Source organism: Culex pipiens, chromosome 1 (genome assembly GCF_016801865.2).
Source record: "Culex pipiens pallens isolate TS chromosome 1, TS_CPP_V2, whole genome shotgun sequence".
NCBI lineage: Eukaryota > Metazoa > Arthropoda > Insecta > Diptera > Culicidae > Culex > Culex pipiens.
Genome location: NC_068937.1, coordinates 79078087 through 79091682, shown reverse-complemented (window position 1 = coordinate 79091682; position 13596 = coordinate 79078087). Strand labels below are relative to the sequence as shown.

The 13596-nt window shown below is 40.7% G+C and overlaps 1 long non-coding RNA gene across 5 annotated transcripts; it reads left to right on the top strand.

Annotated features, from left to right (window-relative positions):
* The first annotated feature begins 1720 nt into the window (after positions 1-1720).
* Positions 1721-12497, top strand: LOC128092865 (uncharacterized). Of its 5 annotated transcripts, none has more exons than XR_008212057.1 (7): positions 1721-2010; positions 2114-2278; positions 3235-7726; positions 8123-8311; positions 8403-8686; positions 8787-9007; positions 9096-12497. It is a non-coding gene; the product is annotated as an uncharacterized LOC128092865 (long non-coding RNA). The 5 variants fall into 5 exon arrangements; XR_008212056.1 differs by having other exon boundaries at positions 1724-2010; positions 3235-7312; positions 7379-8311; XR_008212055.1 differs by having other exon boundaries at positions 1724-2010; positions 3235-7312; positions 7368-8311.
* Positions 12498-13596: the final 1099 nt, after the last annotated feature.

Below are 13596 nucleotides of genomic sequence, written 5' to 3'. Positions count from 1 at the left end.
ATGAAAAACTGCGACTATTTTCAAAAAAAGTTACCTAAAATTGGTTATAACTTGAAAATGGTGCACTTTATCAAAAATTCACTAAAGTACTTTTTGATTGCAAATTCGATTTTACATCGAAAAATGAAGTTGTAAAATTTTTGCGACCAATATTTCGATTTTTTGAAAAAATCTGTATTGATTCAAAAAATCATAACTCGGTCAAAGATTTTTTGCCCATTCTGGAAATTTCTGAAAAGTTGGCATTTTATGTCCTCTAAAACATATCAAAAAATAAAAAAAAAATAAAAATAGTGTTTTTTTGCAAATCAAGTTTTAGTGACAAAAAGTTAAATTAAAAATCACCAAATTTTTTTTTTACCGTGTATCATTTTTTTTCAGTGTAGTCCATATCCATACCTACAACTTTGCCGAAGACACCAAATCGATCAAAAAATTCCTTCAAAAGATACAGATTTTTGAATTTTCACATATCATTTTTGTATGGACAGCTGCCAAATTTGTATGGAAAATTATATGGACAAACTAATGATGCAAAATGGCTTTTTTGGGCATACCGAAGGCACCAAAAAAGTTTCAGCCGGATTAAAAAATACAGAAAAAATCGAATGACCGAAATCTCAGAGAATTGCTCAACTGCAAGATCTGTAGGTAGTTAACGATTGTGCAGAAAGAGATGTTTCCTGAATCGAAAAATTTACAGGTAAACTGACAAAAAATGGTAAACAGTTGCAATATTTGTTGCAGGTGGTCTAATACACAGAAATAAATTTCCAGGAAGAATAAAAAAATAATTTTAGAGAGTATGAATGAAAATTTGCAGCAATAATTGTAAAATTGCCTTGATTTGTTCTGATTTGTACTAAAGTATTTTTTTGTTAAAGCAAACTACTTAAACGAACAACATTTGTATTACCTGAAGATTTTTTTTTAAATAATTGAATCATTATCATGTGTCATTAGCATATACGAAAAACTGCGTGTAATGCTTGGAAAAACAAACAAACCCTGTTCTCATGACAATTGCTGTATTTTTTTAATTGAGCCTAAGCTGTCTTTTCTTTAAAGTTTTTTTTCAGCGCAGTTTTATTTACTTTTTTTTTTACATAATTTAAGAATGTATATGCCAAATATATCTCAAAACAATCCTGCTATTTAAGTTGAAAATTATAATAAACATGCCAGAAACGCAGCGCAGCATTTTGACATTTTGACAATTTGACAATTTGACAATTTGACAATTTGACAATTTGACAATTTGACAATTTGACAATTTGACAATTTGACAATTTGACAATTTGACAATTTGACAATTTGACAATTTGACAATCTGACAATTTGACAATTTGACAATTTGACAATTTGACAATTTGACAATTTGACAATTTGACAATTTGACAATTTGACAATTTGACAATTTGACAATTTGACAATTTGACAATTTGACAATTTGACAATTTGAAATTTCTAGAGTGTTTTATTTTTTGAAAATGTCCTATAAGCTGCTGTGTTTCATATTTTTATAGAACCTTTTAAAAAAAAATCTAGATTTTGATATTTTGAAAAGCAAAATTTTAAAATTTATCTATCTTTGATTTATAATTCTTGACTTTTTTTTGATAAGGTCCTATAAACAAATGTAAACATTGAGTGTATCCCGCTTACTCCGATGGACTTTGACATAAGGTGTGAAAGGGATACACTCAATGTTTACATTTGTTTATAGGACCTTATCAAAAAAAAGTCAAGAATTCAAAAATTGTAAATATACGTAGCTCAGGGGATGACCCATATCAAACCAAACAGAAATCGTGGTTTAGGTACTGCCCACTGCCAAAACTTCTCACACACACACTCATAGCGTCCGTCGCTCTCTCTGACGCCGTCAAATCAATCGTTTTGCCAGTTTTGCTTTTGCGTTTTTTTTTTGCGGTCTTGTGACGACATGGAGAAGTAAATTTTGAAGAAACCAATGTAAAACTCGGTTAAAGAATATGACTTGTCAAGCAGGTAAGCTAACGTTTTCGTTTTGAAGTCAAAGAATAGTCGAATTCTGACTTCTGAGTATCGAAAATGGAGTCAGGAAAATGATTGTGTTTTCTTGTTTTTGTAGCTTGCCGGCTCGGTTGCTGGCCCAGGAAACCTTTAGAATGCTGCTCGTGCACTGAAAGAAAGTCACATAGCAATATCACATGTTTCACACGTGAATCTGCCCCATACGACTTTACATGTGAATGTCATGTGCAAATCACTTCGAAAATATTCATCGCGGGAAACGGTAAAGTCAAATGCAAAACACGTTAACTTCACGTGATGACGCACATGAATTTGTGATGCTTTTCACATGAATGTTAAATGATTTTGTTGTGTCAATCAAATGGTTTTCTATTGGTATTCAGGTGGGTAAAACGGGTGGATTTTTTTCAATTTTAATTTATTAATTGCACAGTTTCCGTTATAAATATATCTTTATTTTTTTCCTAATATTTGCATTAAAAAATTAAAATAAAATCACTTTAAAGCATAAATATTTCTTCTCTAACACAAAACAGTCACAGAATAGGGACCAGATTCTGTGTCCGCGTTGAATCCACCATCAATCGGTCCATAGAGTTTAGGTGATGAAGCCGCTCAGCTGCACATAGGATTGAGGAGTTTTGCAAATCGTTGGCAACAAAACTCCGGATTTCGATCACAAAAACTGGCCGTAATCTATTTATCTGAAAAAATAACAGAAATATCTCACTGTATATGAAGCAATACTTTTCTCTTGATTTTACTTACCTAGAAATAACTCGCGTTAAGCCCTTTTTTATTTAAATAATACAATAATTCTCTAAATATTTACGCAAACCCGCATTTAAACAATTTTTAAACCCAAAGAGCAATTTTTGCTCCATCACCGTTCGCAGCCATCTTACTTATGAAGAAATATTCGCCAACCACATTCAAAAACCAAAACATTTCAATCTAACGTGTTTTCCACGTCAAAATCAAAGGAAATGTTGAATGGGGCAAATCTACGTGAAATTCATTTGAATCTAAAGTGAACATCATTGGAAAAAAGGATGAATGGTTTTTTGCTAACGATCAGCTGATTTCCAATGATTTTCACATCAAATTGGTATGGAAAATATGTGTGGGTCAAATGAAAAGCATGTAAATTTATCGTGTTGATTTTTTGGGACACTCACGTGAAATAACACTTGAGATTACTATGTTGGATTCTTTCAGTGTGGGGGAAAGTTGGAGTAAAGTCGAGAAACCATGACAATGTTCCAGCTCCCGGTCAAGAACGAATTGGTGGTGAGCAGAAGTTAGAACCGCGATAGCGTCGGTCGAAGATCTTTTCTGGGCAAGATCGGTGAAGTGCATCTTACGAGCAACGAGTGCAGCAGTGAAATTATGTGTGGAATTTGTTGTACAGTGATGTTTTGAGAGTTTGGAATAAAAAGTCGAAAACAAAAAACAACCGCTTTTTACTGCAAAAAAAAAACAAGAGTAACAAGAACTTTCTTGGTACACATACACACACGCAAAAACAATGCTCACCAATACTTACACAACAAACGACACCGGGTGAACACCAATACAAATAAAAAAAATGTTTCATTTTGTGTGTGTTTTCGGTTTCAAAAGCTCTCGGTTGCGTGAAGGTATTGAAACCGGATCCGACCCAGACTGCTTCAGTGAGTATGAAAGGCTTCAGTGCAATGTTGTAACAACTTATTGGGATGGTCTGAGTTATCCGAGAACTCTTTGGAGTTAAGACCGGCGAGTCTACCGCCGTAACAAGCAAGATGTCGGCGGTTTTTGACCACTGATCATACCCGCATGGCTCCAGTGAGTATGGTAGACTACTATGCTGATGTGTTGGAGTGTCCTGGGTTCTCCTAGGACTCCCTGGAGTTAAGATCTGTGGGTCTACTACCGTAACAAGCAAAATGTCGACCGGTTTTGACAACGGAACATACCCGCATAGCTTCAGTGAGTGTGGTAGACTACTTTGCTAATATGTTAGGATGTCCTGGATCATCCAAGGACTCCCGGAGTTATGATCTGTGGAGCTACAGCCGTAACAAGCAAGAGGTCGACGCTGCACTGTGTTAAGGCGCCCGTGGACCTGGCGGGTCTGGCGGAGTTGGAATCAGACTCGGCGAACGAAATGCAGAGGAAGCGAGCACGGTTGGAACGAGTGGCCGAGGATCGAAAGCTGCCGGAAACTGCTGGTCAATCGGATCGCTGAGGACCAGCTCGACCACGTGAAGGACGCACGGACGGCCAAGAAGACCTGGGACGCGCTGCGCGTCGGAATCGCTGGAAAGCTCTTCTTGAAGAAGCAGTTCCAGGAGTTACGGCTGGTGGAGGGCGGCGATGTTCCGGCTTTCCTGGTCCAGTTTGAGAAGCTGCTACGCGAGTTGAAGGCGGCAGGGGTCAAGCTGGAGAAGGAGATCGTTCGACGTTCGACGAACGTGCTACTGCGATGCCGTCCAAGAACGACGACTACGAGCTGTGGCACCACAGATTTGGCAACCTTGAGGAGGCGAACGTGAGAAACCTCTGGAGGGACGAGATGGTGGAGATCGCTCCCAAGATCGAGAACTGGGCAAAGCAACGCGCGTGCGGGGTGAGACTGGCAGCGAAGCAGACAAGAACCGCGTTTAGAAAGTCGGACGGAAAACGCGACTTGGTGTTTGACGGGCGCCGACAAGATCAACCGAAAACAGCGGGGGCACCTAACCGGCCTGTGGTGCCGATGATCCGAGACGAGAAACCTGCTGTGGTTGAACCGGTTGAGGAGCCTGTGGACAATGTGATGGGCTGCCTCATCAAGAAGGTGTCGCCTGAAATAATATTGGGTTCATAAAAAATGCCATGCCTTATTTGAAGCACAGCCTTCTTCCCGGATGTGGGTGCACCCAGCCGGGCGGCCTCTTCGCGCAACCATTTCAGCGATTTGTCCGCCAGCGTTTGGAAAACAGCACTCATGGTGAGCAACCCACACGAACGACGGAAATGAGGAAACTGTGAGAAAAAAAAACTTTGTGGTTTGGTTGAGCGTTTTAGCAGAATGCATTACTATGAATACAAAGAGACGAGTTGTTCCTTTTAATTCCGCTATATATTTTTAATATCTTGACAGATACGTATTTCGTCTACTACTTGCAGACTTCATCAGTGTTCTGTTCTCGACTTCATCGCTGGTGTATCCGTATTTGTAGTTACTGTAGGTACTACCTCCTTGTTCATCTTTGGTGCCTGTAGTATCAAAACTCTCGAATGCTATTCACTCCATCTGAAACAAGCCAAAGAATTCCCCATCGAATTCGAAGCTTTTTTGAAGAAGGTGAAAGTAGCCGAGAAATGCGAATCAGAAAGGAAACGCAAGATACTGGACAACAAATTCCGACATCCGATTCCGATTTCCCACATTGCCCCGGCAACGAAACCAGTAGTTAAACCCTTAGAAGAGTTCGTTGTTAATCGCTCTTCTGAAACTTTATCAGAAGAACAGTTAACTTTACTCAACAAAGGTCTTAAATACGCGGTATCATCAAAGCCAAACCTGGAAAACATTGTTATCGACATCGAAACTGTTATCAATGCTAACAGCATCGATAAAAACCAGACCAAACCTCCCCCGCTCCTTCCAGCACAAATCAACAGCGTCAGGATGACGGTATCCAAATTGATACGAGAAACTACAACAAAACACCAGGACAACGCCGAGGTACGAACAGTGAAGGAACTCAAGGAGAAACCAGTATACTACCTAAAAGCGGACAAGGGAAACCGGGTAGTAATCATGGACCGAGACGAATACGACAAGGAACTTCTTGAGAAACTCGGGAACAGGGAAAAATATTCACTAAAACGAGGATACACGTTAATTGATATAGCATAGCATAGCATAGCATAACGGGTCTGCACCACGCTGTAGGGGGTGCCACAATGGTCAATTCAATATTCTTAGACAATTTGATTGCTGCCCGGTACATCCAAAAATATCTAAGAACGTAAATTTCCACACTGTGCTCCAAGGCTACGCCCATACAGTCCCGTGGGGATTTGGGACGGGATGTTTTTGTTGTTCACTAGTGGCAAAAGTGCAGGGAACCCATGCAACTTTTAAAAGTGAACGGAATATTTTTGGGAGGTTTGGAATGGGGGTTAGGGGAATTTCATCGGGCCAATGAAAATTGTTGAATGCGTAATGTATTAAATGATTTGGAAGTTTGTACGTGTAAATGTGAGTCTTTAGTGTATTATATAATAGGCATGTAGTTTTGTAAAAATAATAAATGAAACAAATATAATACATATAATAAATATAATGAATAAAATCAAGATGATTCCAGGAAGCTGTAAAAAAATAGCAGTAATTTAAAATATAAATGCTCCAGATGGTTCCTATGCTGTCCTAGAAAGTTTCATTAATTTAAACAGTTTGATCATATATGATATGAGGATATGGTGTGTTACAGGAAAGGAAAAGGATAAGGAATAATATAAACATTTATATAAATCATATAGTGAGTTGATAAATTTACATGCAGACAGTAAAATTACCACAATCACTTACCCCATCAGCGACACAAAAGCACACAAAAAAAAAAATAACTTGAATAATCACGACTTCGCGTCCCCACTCCTAGCGCACCAATGATGCTATTATTTAATTACCACAATCACTCACCCCATACGAACAGCGACACAAAAGCACCCAAAAAAAAAAATAACTTGAATAATCACGACTTCGCGTCCCCACTTCCAGCGCACCAATGATGCTATTATTTAATTACCACAATCACTCATCCCATACGAACAGCAACACAAAAGCACACATAATAATTAACTTGAATAATCACGACTTCGCGTCCCCACTTCCAGCGCGGATACACGTTAATTGATATGGTCAAAAAAGTCGAGAACACCATCAAGGAATGTGCAAGCCTCTTGAAATCGGTTGGAAAAACTGCAAAATCGTTGAGAGTACACAGCAAAAAAAGTAGTAAAACGCCTGCATGTAAAAATGGGTTGTGTAGTTATTTTTGTGTGATATTACACAATTTAGTAGTACTCCGCTTCACAATTTTTTCTAACACCATTTACACCTAAAATGTGTAAAATTATACACATTTTTCGTTAATATTGCATTTGCGTGTTGTTTGCTATCCAGCTGTCAAAATATCCAAACTAAACTCAACTCGCGTGAATCAAAACAGTTCGGAAAATCAGCAAGAGTGAATATTTTGATTCGTTTGAGGATTAAAACCATCTTCAAGGCTGAAAATCATGAAAATATACAAAGGTAAGTGTTTACCTACTTCCGTTATAAAAGAATGACATAAAAACACTATTCCCAGGATTTTTTTAGGTTTGAAATTTCCCGGAAGCGACGGTCCAAAACCGATCCTACTGCAAGTGTCCGGCCAACCAGCTGGCGCCACAATTCACTGTTTAAGAAGCCGATTCGGTGTTGCGACCAGCAGCAGTTGCCACGATTGGCATCGTTTGCCACTGCACCAGGAACCCTCTGGACGATATCTGGTTCTCGAAAACTTCCGGAATCAACGCTGCCACTGAAGCTGCAAAACCATAGAAGCCGAAAATTGTCCCGAACGGGCTCGTGTCAAGGTAGACGGAGAATACGCAGCCAGTCAAGTTTCCGTCGCTGACCTCCGCCGGCTCCGGAGGTAACTCGAAGAGGGTGGCACTGGCGCTGGTGAGTGAAGTTGTAATTGCTTGTTCAATTTGAACACCGGCAGACAGGAGCAGGACAGCGTGTTTCCCCGTGTTTCCCACCGATACTTGCTCGTTCATGACTTCACCGTCAAAAATATCGCTGATTCGCGCCGGAATCTGTTCGAACAGTGTTTTGCTCTGGGCGCGATTCTTGAACCGAGCTGGCTGGATTTGCCCCCGCTGACGTTGCCATTGCGTGATGCTTCGAACGTTATGGTGCTCCCCTCTCGCCGGGTAGTGACGAAACCCCGAAAGGCCTGAATCCGCTTCAGAAATCGGTCAACGAGACATACATCTCTAACCCACACGAACGTCGTGCGAATGCTCTGCAATTCGTACAACTTTTTATACGAAGTCCCATTCTTCAACCCTTTAGGAGGAACCACACCCGGGTCGTTTGCGATCATCGTCATCTCGGCCACACATGGAAGGTTGGCCGCGAAAAGGATACGCACCTCGTCAACACCTGGGCCGTTCGCGATCATCCGCACATCGACCACAGAACAACCGATTCGGAAGGAATGTTGTCCACTCACTAGCCGTATAACACCAGTTCTGGCTTAAAGTTAGTCAATTTTTCAATTAAATTAATTTTTTCAACAACACGTTTGGTTTCGTACAAAATTATACATTTTTTTTTTATTTTCTCTTAACAGATCAGGTGCAATCTTCACGAATCAACGCCGGGCATTCGAGCTAGCTGCGGTAATCATGCCGAGATTCCTGGGGCGTGGAACAACGCGTGCCGATTCTGAACGAGAGGTGGCCATGAAGAGGAATCGCACCTTTTCCACACCCAAGCCGGTTACGGTCATCCACACCTCGGCCGCAGAACATCGATTCGACAGTGAAGTTGGCCTCGAAAAGGAAACGCATCGTTTCCACTCTCCGGCCGGTGAAGGTCATCCACACCTCGGCCGCAGACCAATTGATTCGAGGGGTAAGTTGACCTCGAGGAGGAAACGCACTTCGTAGTATCCGGACCGGTCACGATCATCCGCAGCTGGACATCTAAATATCCTTTTCATTTTCCTTTACAGATCTTGTGCGATCATCACGAGACAAAGCCGGGTGTTCGAACTTGCAACGGAGTTCAAATCTAAACATTCCATGGCCGCGGTAAAACCGATTCCGAAAGAATTTGGCCGCGAAGAGGAAACGCATCAAGTCCACACTCGGGCCGTTCTCATTCGCAGTTCGGCCACGGGAGGAAGGTTGGCCGTGAATAGGAACAGGAACAGAATAGCAGTTCTGCCTTCAAGTTAGTCACTTTTTCAATAAAAATCAACTTTTCCAACAACACTAACGGCATGTGCAATTTTAATTATTTTTTTATTTTTCTTCCACAGATCTGGGGCGAAGTTCCCGGATTAACGTCGTGTGTCCAAGTTGGCTGCGGTATTTAGGCCAGGAAACGATCGATCGATGGGAAGATTGGCCGCAAGGAGAAACCACACCCGGGTCGTTTGCGATCATGCGCATTTCGGCCACGGAAGAAATGTTGTTCGCGAAGAGGATGCCACCTCGTCCACACCCGGGCAGTTCGCGATCATCTCGTTCACACCCGAGCATCCACCGGATGCTGCTCGACGATTGTCTCGACGGCCTTATCGAAGAAATCTCGGAAATTTTCTGCGCAATAAACAAAAACTTGAGAAAAATCGTTCTGTTTACGTTTAAATTGACATTTCTAATTTGAAAGAACCAACTCGATATCTACCCCTGGGGTAAAAATGGGTTTTGTGTAAAATTACACGTTTTTAAGAGTACATTCATAGATGTAATTTTAAGTGATTTTTTTCACAAAGGTGATGTGCATGCTTTTGCATGCGATTTTACCATCGGTTTTTTTTGCTGTGCAGTGGGCCTAAGATGGCGGCCTTCGATATTATCTAGCCAAACTTTTGAAAATGGCGAATAGTTTAAATAAATAAAGTGTTTGCCTTGTTTCAGTTTAAAACGACAAAATATGCAGTCTAGAATCAATTTCTTAAAAAACTTGTTTAGAGATACGCCACGTTCAAATATTAGTCTAGAACAGTTGAAGGGAGCGTGCCGCGAAAGCCGTCACGAAAAAATAGTTTCCCATGCAAATTTTGAGTTGCATATTTATTGGGCGGACTCCGACGAGGCCCGCTTGCCATCTGTCGATGGATACGCGCAACTCACGAAAACTGTCATGTTAGGGGACGGCTGATTAAAGCACTACCTAAAGTGCATAAACCAGGCAACGAGATGCGAGAAATCATTTCAGCAGTGGATGCCCCAACCAGTCGGATCGCAAAGTGGCTTGTCGAGGAATTCAAGAGTATGCCGAAACCCTTCCCGAGCCGATCGATCATCAGTTCGCAGGTGTTCACAAAGGAGCTCTTAGAGTCGGGACCGATAGCTGATGATGAAATAATGGTTTCCTTCGACGTAAAAGCATTGTTTCCAAGCATACCAGTAAACAACGCAATAGGAACTCTATGGGATTGGCTGCAATCACAATACGAGGGAGAACCATGGAGACAAAAAACGATCCAGTATATAACATTCGTCAAATTATGCATGGAACAGAGCTACTTCCAGTTCAGGGATTGCATCTACCAACAGAGGATGGGAGCATCGATGGGTAACCCACTGTCACCGTTTCTGAGCGATGTTTATATGGCTGCTTTGGAACACGAACTACAGACCAAAAACCTACTACCAGAACGTTGGTGGAGATACGTGGATGACGTCTTCTGCATCATCAAAAGGGATTCACTAACAACGGTACTGGACACCATAAACAGTGCACGCAGAAGCATCAAGTTCACTTACGAAATGGAAGTCGAAGGAAAGTTACCTTTCTTAGACATCTTGATCCTAAGAGAACCAGGTTGCCCATCTTCGTTTTCTTTCGAGGCTTCCTGTAGAGGAAGCCAACAAACACCAGAAGAACAATCCCAGCCACGTCAAACCATCAATTCCAACATAAGATGGCAGCATACCATTATTTCATACATAGGATGACAACTTTACCCCTCAGCGAAGCAGGAAAACAAAAAGAATTGGAGTACATTTTTGAAACAGCGGAAATCAACGGTTACAGCAGAACAACTATCCAAGCAATCATCGATAAGAAGGAAAGAAAACTCCACAGAACGTCACTCACTACCCTTACACCACCAGTAGAGCCACTACGAAGAGCAGCAGTAGAATTCGACTACAGGATAACACGCCCATTACGACAAAAACTGGCTAAATTTGGCAGCGATTTAGTGTTCAGCAGTAGAAACAGCCAGTTGGAATCCATCTTAGGTTCAACGAAAGACCCCATACCGACTTTAGGCAAACCCGGCATTTACGAAGTATCCTGCGGCCACTGTGATATGAGCTACATTGGACAAACTAAGAGATTGCTGCAAACCAGGTTGAACGAACATATAGACACCGATGTCAGAATTGCTAAGGAGGAAATACGGAAAGGATTTGTCCCCCATTTCAAGTCAGCAGTAGCCGAACACATCATCAAGGAGAAACATAACATCACAACTAGCGACGCGGTCATCTTAAGACACATCACGAACCCATCGAAGCTTGCTGTCGCCGAAAGTTTGGAAATCTTCAAGGCAGGCAACAAACGTTTACTCAACAAGGATTCAGGTAACGGCTCAACGTGGCTGTTTAAGCTGTTACCTATACAGGCACCAAAGAAGAACAAGGAGGTAGTACACAGCAAAAAATCCGATGGTAAAATCGCATGCAAAAGTATGCACATCACCTTCGTCAAAATAAACACTTAATATTACACACTGCATGTACAATTTTTGCAACACACCAAAAAAATGTTTCAACCGACGGGATTCAACCCCAGCACCAACAGTAAGGACTGGCGCCTTAGCCCACTCGGCCATCAGACCGATGAAAAGCTGCATGGATAAACGCATATATGAGCTTGACATTTTGGGCAAGTAGGTTTCCCATACTGATGGGCTACATATTTCAAAGTGTAAAATCACATAAAATTGAATAAAATAATGCAATATTTATTTTACACCCAGGCCTTTTACACGCAGCTGGATTACTACTTTTTTAGCTGTGTACCTACAGTAACTACAAATACGGATACACCAGCGATGAACCTTCAGTCGAGAACAGAACACTGATGAAGTCTGCAAGTAGTAGACGAAAAAATATATAGCGGAATTAAAAGGAAAAACTCGTCTCTTTGTATTCATAAAAAAAAACTTGTTATCACGATTTCAAGGATCGAACATAGAAAAATACCTTGTGGTGTCACTTGAGAGATCCTGCTATCGGCGGGATTCCGCGATCCGATCGAGTTTCGATGCCGGAAGGTTTCCACGGTTTGGATGATCTGCACAGGCGTGATTTGAAATGCTTTTGAACAGCACTTAAAAAACAACAAACTCAAACGTCAACGTAAACAATCCCGTGACATAATCGGGACTTACTGTCATGTACCGATTCTCGGAAATGATATTAAAATGATTAAAATTTATTATTTTCATGTATTTGATTGTTAAGTAAAGGTTTATTGTTGTTATATTATAGTATTTATTATTAAACATAAAAAAAATAATATTTGTTCCTAACATAAAAAATTAACCATCTGGAATAAAATATACAAACTGCCAGTATTGACACACGGTACGGTTACCGTGTTCAGCACACTAGTGCCATCTATGATTTGAAATTTAGTTCCACAAAAATGCCACTAGAGGGAAATAACGAAAATCCCCTGTCCGTACCCCATTGTTGCTACCCAGTCAAATCAATCCGAATTCTGAAACGGAATCTAATTAGAATCGGATACAAATTCCGTTTCAAACGGAACAACCGGTTCCGTGTTCGAACCGGTTGTTGCGTTTGAAACGGAATTTGTGTACGATTCTAATTAGATTCCGTTTCAGAATTCGGATTGAATTAACTGGGTAGCAATGCAATTACCCAGTCACGACGTTCTCGCAGGATTCTTAGAGAATTCTAGCAGAGCGAAAATATTCTTACTAGAACGCTGCCATCATCCTGCTAGATTTTCTCAAGAATTCTTTGAGAATTCTAGCTCAAACGCAATAACCGGTTCTAGCAGGAGTCGGCGAAATTAACGGTTATGTGAGAATCCTGCTAGAATGCTGTGATAACTATTCTGACAGATCATTTTGTTAGAATCCTGTGAGAATTTTGCTAGAATTAACTGGCAAGCATTTCTGCTAGAATCCTGCCAGAATTTTGCTAGAATAGAATGGATTGAAATTTGTTAGGTGAAAATATTTGTTTACGATTTTTGGTCAAGAACATAAAACCAATTAAAAATGTCTTTATTAAAACTAATCACATCTTACAAAACGTCATGCACACACATTTTCATTTAAGCACTTTCAATTTCACGTGTTCTGGAGGGATGGGTGGGATTGAAACGAACGCTGTCAATTATAATTAAAGACAGTTTGGGTCTTTAAGCATTTTTATTTGAGCCGTGTTCGCTCCGCTTAAGAGGTAGTTACAGACTGGTGGCTTATTTCTAAAACTTATCCTAGCTAGCTAGTTGGAAGGATTTTAGGTAGACAAATCCTTCCTAGCCAGGTGAGCCTAAATCAACAAGCTTGGGCTTGTTGGGAAAGAGCAACAGAGAGTCCGATAATGATCATGTTATCGGGCTCGGTTTGTTGGTGAAAGGAAAACAGAGAGTCCGATAATGATCGTGTTATCGGACTTGCTTCGGAACATAATTCCTCCGGGGGGTGAAAAAGCATGTCCTCATGCGTTATAATATAAATGTGTTTCTGTTCTTTACGCCTAAATAATTAAGATGTGTTTTTGATTATAGTTTTGCTCAGTAACATAAGCGATCCTCATATA